The following is a 13,320-nucleotide window of genomic DNA, read 5'->3' on the forward strand; positions in this document are numbered from 1 at the left end:
ACTTTCCATCAGTTCAACATCAACCTCGACCTGCGTCTGACGGCCTTTTCTGATGTTTGCCTGGACGAAGCAGCACAGACCTGCGATTGAATAGGAGTAGAATGCTTTAATTTCCTGAGACTTAATTTTAGTCAATGTTAGTAATGATAATAAAATACCAAGTGACATCTCCTCACATATTTGAACACATTTGACATGCTATGATAACAGATAATAGGTTTTAAAACATTAAGAGAACTAAAATAAGTGAAATTAAGATATCGATTGGAGACATTGGTTATGCCTCTCCACTAGATGGACATCTCAGAGACCTTTCACTAAGAAGAAACTGCAAGTGTATACATTTAATCTGTTTATATTTGAAAAGAAACAATTACCTTCATAGTTCTTTCTAAATTGACATGATTGATGGTTTGTGCAAAATCATTCTTAGTCAGCGCACTTTATTACTTCAACGACATATATTATCAGAATACAAGAGAGACGCGACTATAACCTTTTCTTCTTTTGTTATCCCCTGCTCCTGCTCCCTGTGTTGATTAGCATTGACGATTCTATTACTTTTCTTTACTTTGATAAATGACGAGATTCGTTTCTATTTCTTTCTCAAACACCTACTGCGTTAAGAAATGTCATCAAATATATATGTTTCTACTACAACAAATTCTTTTTGAAAAAGAATGAATATGAATAAATGCTTTAACACGGAGAATATTCACTTTACATACGAATAGATCAATGATCCACGGTATAAAGACAAAGATCCTTTCACAATTAGTATTATGTTAGCATAAATTGATAGTAGTTTTTGGTCAGGGTTCTAACGAGGGATAACATGAATATTGTTGCTCCCACGACATTTCAATGAAATTCCTTCAATAGGTGGTCATCACCAGAGAGAACTCGGCACTCGTATGTAGTTTACTGTACTTACCACAAAGAAGAGCGAAGATGATGCAATATTTTCCTCCTAGAGCCATGGTGTAGAGGTGTTCTTTTACTGTTCTGTAAGTTTAGGCGAAGCGAGATGCTCTCAAGTTTGATCCCAACCTGAAGCTGCTAGTTGATGTCACTTAGTTAAACTCTAAATACCTCACTGAAGGTAGAACTTGAATCGAGAGACCAATCAGGATGTGGAATTCACAAGGAATGGTGAGTCTGATGACAAGTACCCAGCACGGTATCACTTATATACACTTTCAGGAAGGTTGAATCTCAGTCATCAAACCAATCAGAATGTAGAATTCATAAAGAATAGTTACACCTTTAAAAACGATGATATGGTTTCTCATATCGCGTGAGATAGCAAATACTTGGCAGCTTGGCAGTTGGTAAATTATCAACTCATTATGGTTTTATTTTGTCCAGGTAAGCACATTAGTTGCTCTTGCGTTTAACGGTGGAACCAATTCACAATAATTACACAGCGGTAGAGAGGGGTGGAAGTGGGATAATGCGAACTTTAATTGATTACCAGCATGTAGTTACGCACTGGTTAATAAGCCTTCAATATCTGACCTCCAACGATTCATCCTTGCTATGTGCACTGTATGTGTCATATTCAATCTCCTCACGCGGATCCATTTAGAAAGTCATTCATTACTCGGGCACGTTACACTTTCAGTAAAGCCATTCATAACAAGAGGTGGGTTCAACGCCATATGATTATCTCATTAAATATCTAGTCCTTGAGTCTTGTTAATGTTTCTTGCTTTAAAGATTACCAACAGCAAACAAACAGAAAGCCTCACCCAAAATAACGATTCTTCCCAGTTTTCCAGAGCCATCGAGATAAAGATTAAAGATGAAATTACGGTGAGATATGCATATTATGTACACACACATTTTCATTTGACCGAAACACTGATGCTATAAAATACTTTGTTAGTTTTGCAATATATCATCATTATCCATTTCATGAAAATGTAAAATGAAAAGAAATGTTAACTTATCCTTTTTGTTTACATGATATAGGCTATCTTTAAGACATTAATCTATCTCAAGGGATGAAGTCAAATGAAATTCGCATGAAAACATCAGCCCCCTCCTTTCGACAAAAAAAAAAGAACACGTCAAAGAAATGTTTTGTCGTATTTTTAAGGTTTTGAGAATCGTACGATATTCTCCAACAAGCTATAAGTTAAGAAACCAAACAGCTGCTCTTTGTATGACGAATGATCAACAACTGTTCATTTTAAGTTCATGTTGAAAAGGAGCAAGTGACATCGAAATCTTTTTCTGTCCATATACTTACAAATGTATGGTGACATGATGAATGCCCTTGAATTTTTCTGACATCCTATCAAATCAAGTAAGTTTTATTTTAATCTAATTGTTATGATTGTCATGACAACATCAGCCAACAGTTGTCAATGATGAGCAAAGCATGGAAATATGTAACATATAATCACGTTTAATTAGCGCTAATTAATCACCTGCGTTAGCCAGACAATCATTAAAACCCTGCCTTGAATCATAATCAGCGGATGTATAGCTCCCTGAACCTGACTTGAGAACAATGTAATAGGATTATTGCCAGAAAATGAATGGCCTGAAATCACTCTTGACGGGATAAATGCAGTCGGAAATTGCCGGATGCTTCCTTTAGGTGGATATTCCACGGGAAAATGTTATTCTACTTCCTTCTGATAGGATCACTCGCTGAACAAATGCCGTATTGCACTACCTTCGTTTGAGACTGGGTAAGTTCACTACTGTTCTCAATTGCTTACTTCATCATTACGTTTTTTTTACTGCACTTTTACTCATTCCTAAATACTTCATGGCTTTCTTTTCTTTTGATCGTAAAGACTTAGTTTTTTCTTTTATCAGTTCTGTTAGTAAGGAGGGTACCAAATCTTTGAAATGGTAAAATCCATTACACGTGGTGAAGATAATCAATCCATGTAGTCACTGGTAGCTGGAATATCTTGATATCTCATCCATAGACAGTATACGTTTAAGTAACATTTTAAAGGTTTACATCTGAAGAACATGCCAGAACAATTTCTTAGTATTTAGTTACAAAAACGTTTTAAAGAATGCAGAAGAGAAATAGAACTGTAGGGGGTACAGTGGCTGACTTTCTTGGTATTTATCACAGTAATCGAATGGTAAAAGGTACTCAAGCAGGTCAAACTGTTTTCATTGCCTAGTGTTAAACAGACAACTTTGAAATTTGATAGACGGTAACCATCTGCCAAAAAATTCTTTGATCGAAAATTTGTTACACTTTTGGAGATTTCTAAGAGATTTATTTATAAAAAATTTATAAGCAGGCAAATCATATTGCTGCTGTTTCAAGAGGGTTTTCCATAACTACATTTATTGGACAGCCAGAGATCTTATACGTTGGAACAACACAGTAAATGATAGTAGTTACTTTCTCATTGAAGTTGAAAGAGTACATCACTGATCAAACGTATTCTCTGCGCAACGCATTGATTCTAAACATCAGTATAATATTATCATATTCTGATCATCAGACACGAGCAAAGAAATATGTTCCGCAATTTTGTTTTTGTTACGGCTCTAATGTTCTGAAAACAAAGAGAAAAAAATATTATGATAATAGTATAAATTGAATGAGTTAACTGAACGACGATGTGCTGGGAATTGAACTGCAAGTGTGATGGCCTAGGTGACTAAAAGCCTGCCTAGTAAACTCGGGATCCATGGTTCTAATTCGGGCGGCGTGTTTTGTTTCGTTTCATGTTGTTTAGATTTGTTTTCAGGCAAGATACATGTACATATAACTGCGATATATGCAGTGGACAAATCTTATTAGAAGAAAAGTAGTTTGGCGCAATTGCAAGATCCCTTTTTTTTTTTTCTAGATGTGGCGATACAATGTGTTCAGACCCGAAAATCGAAATAATAGTAGACTCTAACTGAAATTTTAAAGTCACATTGTAATTGTCATGGAGATGACAATCCAATGTTGCAGCAAAATGGCACTGTTTTTTTTTTTTATGGCTACAATCATTGTTTGACATGCTAATCCCGATATAGTGCCCAAAGTTGCATTTCATACAGTCAAATTTTCTAGGCAGGGAGGTTATTTCATAACAATTTTCAAGTTTATAAACAACCAATGTTAAATTGAATTTGAATCTGATAATTTGAATGTAAAGCTTGACTTAAAGCACAATTGGATTTTGTCAACCAATCTTCTGATGACTATTTTAGTCGCAATATTCATGATAGTCGGTACATTTTGACAGACGGGGCTTTTGTTTTACGCTGTTTTTAAATTGTTTTCGTTAACATCATTTTTGGTTTCTTTTCGTAATTTCCACTTTTTCATATACTTTGATGTCAAGTAATGATGATGTATGCTTAAAGTAGTGTATACACACATACATAAAGATTGTGAAACAAAAACATATTAAAATGATGCTTATGATGAGATGCTAACGGAAAGAAAAAAAAAGAGGAAGAGAGGTACACTGGATTTCCTATGAAAGTATTCGTAGCATAGTTTTGGAAGCTGTCCAGCAGGAAGGCGAAATCATGAAAGAAACATTGTGGACTCACGGGCTCAAGTGACGTCTTAACGTGAATCACATGCTGTTACTTTTGGAACAGTCGTAAGCGATATGAATACAGTAAATAGTCTAAAGCTGTAATTCCTTCGCACACCTGCAGCCCTGCGTGTATTATTAATGTTTACATTGTCGATCCGACATGAAATTGGATTACAGCAATTCCAAATTTTCAATTTTCACCGGTTTCCGTTTGCTCTCCGTGAGACCTTACTGGCAAACATGATTGTTACAAGTTGTCAAACCGTTCAGAAGCAGCTGACAGAGTTGTTGAACTTGAACAGAACAGTGGGCACAACTGAGCAATATTTTAGTCTTGAGTGTGTGGCCAAAAACCTAGACCCAATAGTTGACATTTATGCACGCCTCGAGATATTCGACAGTCAAGACTTAAAACAAAAACGTAGAAATCTCGTTCACTTGTTTTGAGGATGGATCAGATTCAGAATCCATTGTATAATGAAAGCCCTGACAGGTGTCATGCCTGGGCATCAGTGGATGCTACAGAAATGAATTAGTAGATCCAATGCCAGATTAGTGTAGAAAGACAAACGTTGGGCAAGCTGTAGCCGTGTGGTTTAATTGCCGGTGACAAGCTTGTATATTCATGGCCATGACTACCTGCATGAATTGTTACTGGGAACATGTCTGCAGTTTGCAGCTTAAAAGAAATCATATAAAAGCAGCAGGAATTGACTTCAAATTTCAGTTCGGCTTACAAACCAGATCAAATAACCACTGCTCCCAATATTTGGACTGTCACTACTTGAGTGCATACATTGTCGACATCATGTCTTTATCTGGTCAATTTTCCGGAATGGTCTCCCTGCTCTTCGGTAAGTTATTTCAGTCTCACACCTTGACAGTATACTGATATAGAGTAAAAATAGTGGGGAAGTTAGTTACTCCGCAGGTTCGTTTATCCGAAAGTGAAATAAAGTTCGTTATGTAGAAGGTTTGCTAGTCTGAAAAGCAAAAATCCTGCATACCTAGATTGTAGATGCTTGTTAATCCGACCACTTATGGCATTATCCCGAAGGTTCGTAATTTCTAACTGTCTAAGGTCTGTTATTGCGAAAATGAAATAAGGTTCGTTATTCCAAAAGTTCATTCATCCCAAAATGAAATATGATTCGTTACTCAGAAGGCTCGTTTATCCGAAAATGAAAAAACAAAACAAAAACATGGTGGGCACGAACTAACCCTCGGAATAAGAAACCTTATTTCGTTTTCGGATTAACGAACCTTCGCTGTAACAAACCGGTTTTATCTTTTTTCCCCCATTTTCAGATTAATTCTAACGAACCTATGGAAGCACGAACTGTAACCAAAACAATACGGCCTTCTTTTCACTGATATTTTTTGCTTCCGTGCCCATTGCAAATTTATGTATACATAAAAGTGAAGTACAAATGATGCTCGGTCTTTCTTCGTGGAATCAGCCACAGACTTGCAACCATGATGCAGCTGCATCTCTAGCTAATGAACCTTTACTATTATCGACTTTAATGGGTTTGCCTATCAATGTGTTGACATGGCCAGAGTTTTCAATGAAATATTATAAAACTTTGTTTTAGACTACACTTTATTTTGAGTTTATTAGTGCAGCTTTATAGCCCAGACACATGACACTGAAGTCAAGGGAAATAACAAAGGTTTAAGTTACCGTCGTTTCAAAGTTGCAGTTTCACTTTATTCGAAGCGTTCTGTCAGCATATCAGGACTGCTGATTTGGTCACGTGACTGAGAGTGAAATCTTGTAACCAATATAAAGAAGCATATGGCATCCAATATGTGTACAACAAATACAACCAATAACATACTTGAAATTACGTTTAAAATTGACTTCTTCTGTCTTGGAGGGCATGGAAGGTCTTTAGTAATCGATAAATTTCAAACAGCATAATAGGGAGCACATTTCTGCCAAATGGTGAAAAAAAAGATGTGATCATGGCAGCCCAAGAAAGGCAACAAGAAGAGGTCATATTAACTGGAAGACTAACATTCAAATAGATCTTTGTTCATTTTAACTGTTTTTATATATCTGTTCTGATAATTCTCTGTAATCTCCCGGAGATGATGCTGCTGTTCTTCCTTTCATAAAGCCTGCTGGTGTGTTTCTGTAAATTCGTATAGCATTCTGTGGTTGATATCGCCAAATATTACTCGTATGAGCTGTTTAATTCTGTTCTTCATCTGACCGAATATAGTTCACAAAATTCCCTTGTGATTGCACATTATTTGATGACTTTCTGTGAGTTATGCCTACAGTATGAGCTACTTCTACAACAAAGAACATCTCAAAGAAATTAGCTGATACCGTCAATTTCAGTGGAGTCAAAACGCGTACTGCTAAAGATATTCTGAATTTGACGGGGTCCGAGATGTTCTCCCGGCAGAAAGTTGCCATGTTGAAGCCCTTTCGTATTGACATGACAGCATAGACCAAATTGGTAGGCGATCGCAACAGTGCAGTACGAAATGTTGGAATTTAAGCCACGTTTATCGTGTTAAGTTTTATATCGTGTGTGAAAACAAGGTAACTATATACCAGTATTGTCCTCTATTGGCCATCGATAGACGAATAATTACTCAATCATATCTCATGTCAGTCCGAGTTGTTTGGCCCCAAATTAAGTGACAGCGATAAAAAGGAACCCTTTTACATTACTTGAGCTTTGAAAGATATACTGGAGGTTTGTTTCTTCTACGCCTTGAAAGCGAGGCTCCGTGTGTATGACAACGTTTCGTTCGTTCTATGTCTATCTTTTACTTAATGGTGGATGTTCATCACTTTGCAGCCCTCTGTCTAGTGGCCAACGCGAGTCACGTGGCCAAGGCGGTCAAGCGGAATGTCGGAGCACCGCAGGAACAGAATATGTTTGACATGCCGTTTGCCCAGACGGGCCCCAGCCTGGACGGGAGCATCATGGACATGGACTCCAGCAGCTCCAGCGAGTCAGAGGAGATCGGATCCGTGGTCGACATGGACATGGACATTGACACAGACGGCAACGCGGCCGCGGGTGGAGCAGCAGCTGCTGGTGTCAACCCAGCAGGTAACCAGGTTGCAGGAAACACGTTCGGCCGGGTAGGCAACGCTCCGTCCACGTTTGGAAGGAACGCAGCAAACAAGCAGGACCAGGGACAGAACAAGCTGGGAAGGAAGTCGAGCTCGGGACAGGGAGTTGGCATTGCCTTTGCCGTGATCGGACTGGTCGGCGTGGCTGTCGCGGCGACTCTCTATGCTGTCAAGAAGTACAGGCAGCGAATCCCAGTAGTACAGGTCTAGAATCTGTCGTGATCGGGTGATGGTCGTTAAGCTGGCAAGCAAGATGGTTGGACAATGATTGATGACGGTGCTCGTTCTTTGGCATACGACTTCCATATCGTGTTATCACAGGCATTTTGCGTCAAATTTTGAATACCGTTGGTTATTCAACGCTTATCTTCAAACCAATGAAGGAAGCATCAGCTATTTGGTCATATTTATGTATAATTTGTTGAAATATTTATGACTCTAATTTGATTTTCTTTTTGCTCTTGTTCACATATCATGTTACGCGTATGTGTAAACGCGAAATATATTTTATATCAATAAATCTTCCAGTGGAAACTATTTTGTGAAAAGAAATTTGTCACACGTGTAATCGAAGATGTCATGTTACTATACACACCGAAATAGTCATACACTTCTGTCTCACTTTCACACTTAGCGTTGTGTGTGTGTGTGTGTGTGTGTGTGTGTGTGTGTGAATTGTGTTTGAATCAGTAACAATCTGGATTATGAACTATTGAAGAACAGAATGCAATGGAACAGGAAAGACAGGGGAAAAAGCTGTATGCGGGCAATAGGCCAGCTGGCTTAGAGTAAGAAGAGAGTTAGAGTCAGTCCCCAAACGGGATTCACATTCCCTGACACAGATAATTAGTCTCTACGTCAGAATGTGTGCACTTTGGATAAAACAATCACTCGTGCATAATACAGCGCATGTACGGTCTGAGTGTATTCAGAATCAATTTAAATTTAAATGCCTCTAAAAAAAAACCTTTTCATTTGGCTTTTAAATCTAAGAAACGGCTACACTTGACAGGTGGACATGCTTGCTTTATCAATTAGGTTTTCATCTCTTCAAGTTGTAAATTACAAGCTGTTAGCGTGTCTGTTAATTTTGTTCGGTATATCGACGAAGAACAATATCGGGAAGGAAGAGTAACGATTAGAGAGAGCCTGTTTTAGCCATAACAGTAACTATTTGGAAAAATACTTAACTTAAACGATAATTTTCTTTTTGTTTTGTTACGCTTCAAAATTAAATAATCGTCTTCATGTGACATTGAAGTAATTACAGGAAGGGTCTAACTGAATCTTAATTATCAAAATTTACTGCGTTAAGTCTTTGATTAACTCAATCCCCTTGATAGAAATCACAGATATTATAAATAGTAAACACTTCAAAGTAAGATGATTGGGGTGAAGAAAGCATTTTCTACCCGTTGAGGAATCCAAAATTTGATAAAGATTTTCCCATAAACAGTAGTGATAGAAAAATCCGTTCAATGAATGGTTTATGAGTACAGTGATATTTGTTCATTACCGGGTATCTTTCAATTTTAATTTTAGTTTAAAAGATTTTGTGTAACCCCTTTTCAACAATGCAATGTACAAACGAAAATACAACAATAACAAATATTTGGGATAATAAGACTTTCCAATGAAAATCAACTTTTACAAACAAATTCAGTGGATAATTCAGATACAAAATACATTAAATTGTTGCATCCTGATAGTGGCGGTATATGCTTTATTACATTTATACTGTGTTTCTTTACCCATTTTATTTGAACACATTATGTATAGGTCATTTCACACACACTCCAGCAAGCTTCAAAGAAATGTCCCTCCCATGATATCTACACAGACTCACATATCCAACGGTTCAACATATCTCTATTGAAAGTAGAATTCCACACTATGATAGTGTCACAGTGTGTTAAAACGTTGAGGTACCCATTCATCTAATTTAAGATTAAGCTGTTTGATCACCCAAAATGAAGTGCACCGTAGGAAATGGGATAACATAAAATCGTTTACTACTGTGATTCCGTGCATTTGAAGCATACATTATATCAATCAATGCAATAGCTCTCTATATATATGCTGGATGATTATAATCATCTTTGCGAGGCTGACTAACTCTTCATCCCACTGGTCAGTTAGTGACAGCTCGTACAATGGTGTTGAGTAACTATATGGTCTTATACTGTATGGTCTGTTATAGTAAACCAATTCCTGCATTATACGCTGATATTTTATCCACATATAGTTCAATTCAGTTCAAAGGTGAGTTTGAAGTTTCCCGAATGAATGTAACAAAATTAACTGCCTTTAGATCGCGACTCCGTAATCGGTGCTCGTCGAGAGTGGGAAAAACAACGAAGAGTTGAACTCGGGTCGCTTGGGAAGTTCGATGTCGAGGCGACAACAATGTCCTTCCCCGAGATGACGTTTAGTATACCCAGTATACCCGGGCTCAGTATACCCAGCTTCTAAGGCGAGATGGGCCTCGAACGCGTAGAGGAGAGGAGTCCTAGTACGGTGTCAGGCTTGACAGAGACACCCGAGGTGTCTTGACTCAGTGAATGGACGAGCGTCCAAACTACGCCCATATACGCCCAAAGCTTCGCCATAATAATCCTTAACAGCGCAGTTCAGCCTTGGAAACACCAGCTGAACTATGTACGTGGCGCCTTGTCATCTTGTATGACAGGGCGTGGCAACTTCGCTTTTTGGTCAGTTTGCCTAGAACATCGACAGCTAATTTTGACATTGAGTAAATGTTGACATTGACTATATTGACCGTAGCATTGACTGATAATGTTGACAGTCTGCCTATAAAATTGACTGCTAAACTGAATTGAACTGAACTGAACTAACGTGCACTCCCAGTTATCAATGTGTGCTGTGGGGTCTAGGTTGATTACCCCCCCCCCCCCCCGGCAATTACCCCAGACCCTTCGCCCTGACCCTAATCCTGATCCTGAACTTAATCTTAACCGTAACCCAAACTCTAACCCTAAACCTAACCCTAACCCTCTAATCTTTACTCTAGCCTTATCACTAACCAGTATTTAGCCGGGGGGGGGGGGGGGTAATTGCCTGATGCGGTGCTGAGAGCAGGAATAGCTGTAACTTACCTGTGAGGATTCCACCCACCTAACTCCCTAACTAATGAGTTCATATTCAGATCGATTAATAAATGAGAAATTGATTCCTGCTTAATTGAACATTGAACTATATTATATATAGGCCTATATATATATGTGACTCTGCACCTCAAAACAAACAAAAAGTCACCAGACATGAATTTTTAGTTAAGACCATATTCTGAAAGAGCAGACTTTGAGCTTTAAAATGATGTATAACTCAAATCAAATGGACTCTCCTAACCTATCTAAATATTGGAAAGAAAGCACAAACTCAGGAAAAGTGTGAACTGAGAAAAAAAAGGCTCTGAAGTACAGTGTCTATTCATGCGCTTAATCTTTACCAAACCGTGCTGGCTGTGCGATGAATGGGACAAAAAACAGGAAGTTAACCACCGGAGTATCAACAATGAAGAGATTATCAGATTAAACTGAAATTAAGCATGCCTCATTAACACATTCTGTCCATAAATAATCCCAACTTTCAAAGCAGTAGCCATATCCTTTCAAAAGTTATTAGAGTTGAAAGTGAAGAGTGTGGACAAGGTTTTTCAGAAATGAAAAAGGGATTCTAAAGACACACCTAATCGCACTATTCTACCAAAAATGTTCGAGTTAAACTGCTAAAAAACACACTTTCCTGCCCGTTTTATGATATCAAATTTTAGCATAATGTAAAAGAAGACCCGCTCTTTCAGAAAATATGAAAAAGTCAAGTTCGGCTAGGTTGACCCATTTCACTTATTTTCAGTCCTCACGCAAAATCAGTGTGTGCGACTTTATGTTCGTTTTGAGGTGCACGGTCATATATATATATATATATATATATATATATATAGTGTGTGTGTGTGTGTGTGTGTGTGTGTGTGTGTGTGTGTGTGGACTTTTACGGCGTCAAGTATTTTCACAAATCAGAGATATGATTAATCCCACATACATTCAGATCGAGAGAGATGATGATGTCATCACCAAATTCCCTATGAAACTGTAGAAAAGTCTTCATTTTTTAAGCATGAAAAAATAAAATAAATGTGTAAGATGTAGACTTCGCATAAAATTATCGTATTCACGCAAAGGGTCATGAAACCAAGCAACGATGACTTTTGGGGGAATGTTCCAGTTGCTGGAACTTGGACCAAAATATGATTTGGATATTTTTTGCTAACAAACAAGTGGGATATTGGATAAGTGATAACATCGTTGCGTTTTCCCATCCGCGTGTATTCAGAGAGAACAAGACTAGTGACAATATAAATCGCCATAACTTTTCTCTTCCTGTTCGTCCGATTATGTGTGTGTATAATCATATGCCTACGCACATATCATAATCCTAAATCTCTCTCGCCACACACTCAAGACAATACATAAGGTGTCTATGAGTGACTCTTATATTGTCAAACAAATTAAACGAAGGTTGTTGAAACATGAAGTTGCGAAGTCGACAACATAAATATTTATGCAAGCGATATTCATAAAATATACATATTAACTTTATTAAGTTTTAACTTGCTTCATACACTTCTGAATGGACAGAACAGGATCGCAAAAAAAAAATCGATAATGCATTGCATACTATATACATATGGCACCATATCAATAAGCAATCTTCATCGATTGTATCAACATCAACCTAAAGAGAAGCATCTTTGATTAAACAGATGAATACAAAAAGATAAGTGTTTTATAGAATGTGTGCTTGATAAAATTCGCTGTTTACCGCAATCAGTGATGATAATTTCTATAAGAAAATAATATCATATGGGCAGGAATGACTGATTGCGGCCGGACAAGGATCAACACATCTCAGAGCAAAAATTGCTGTGATCACGACTTGAAATGCGGTCCCCGATCAGCAGAATGTTCCCTCTTTAACACCCTAGGCATCAAACTTAATGAACTTTTTGACAATCAAACCAAGGTGAAGTTCGTTTCGCCTCCTGTCATTTTCGCAATTGATATTTAACATTTGATAATTTCAAGCAGCATTTGAATTGTAGCAGTCTTTAGTAATACTTTTTAGTTGCTAAGTTCGCATTCTATATTTTTCCTCACAGCGAAGATCTCAAAGATGGAAAGACGTATTTCTGTTTCCTACAGGTTAGCGACCAAGGGTAGACGATGTCTGTATTTCCTGACTGCGAAAACCGACGCTCCGACCACGAATCCAATCAGGGCAATGACGGCGACGGCGATGCCGGCACTTGACCCGGAAGAAGACGCAGCGGCCCCTGCACCACCTTTGCCATTTCCTACACCTTCCGCCATACCAGGACCTCCCATCATGGGTAATCTATCGCCCGCGTCATTACCGGTGTCACCGCCCACGTTAGGGGCTGGGTTAGCGGCCCCGACGACCACTGATGCGGCACCGTCACCGGCAGGTGGCGGGGCAGCTGACTCTTCGCTCGACGCCGATGCGGACGAGGAATCAGCCGGTTCGACGCTCTGGGCAAGGGGAGCATCGACCTGGGCTGCGGGTACGTTGAGTTGATTCCACAAATCTGCAGCAAACATCTTTGGGTTTGCCTGTGCTTCAAGGCAGCTCGCTACAAGGAAATGAATAAGATCT

Source organism: Diadema antillarum, unplaced genomic scaffold, assembly GCF_040938485.1.
Source record: "Diadema antillarum isolate AM-2024a unplaced genomic scaffold, OU_Dant_1.0 seq00000829_RagTag, whole genome shotgun sequence".
NCBI lineage: Eukaryota > Metazoa > Echinodermata > Echinoidea > Diadematoida > Diadematidae > Diadema > Diadema antillarum.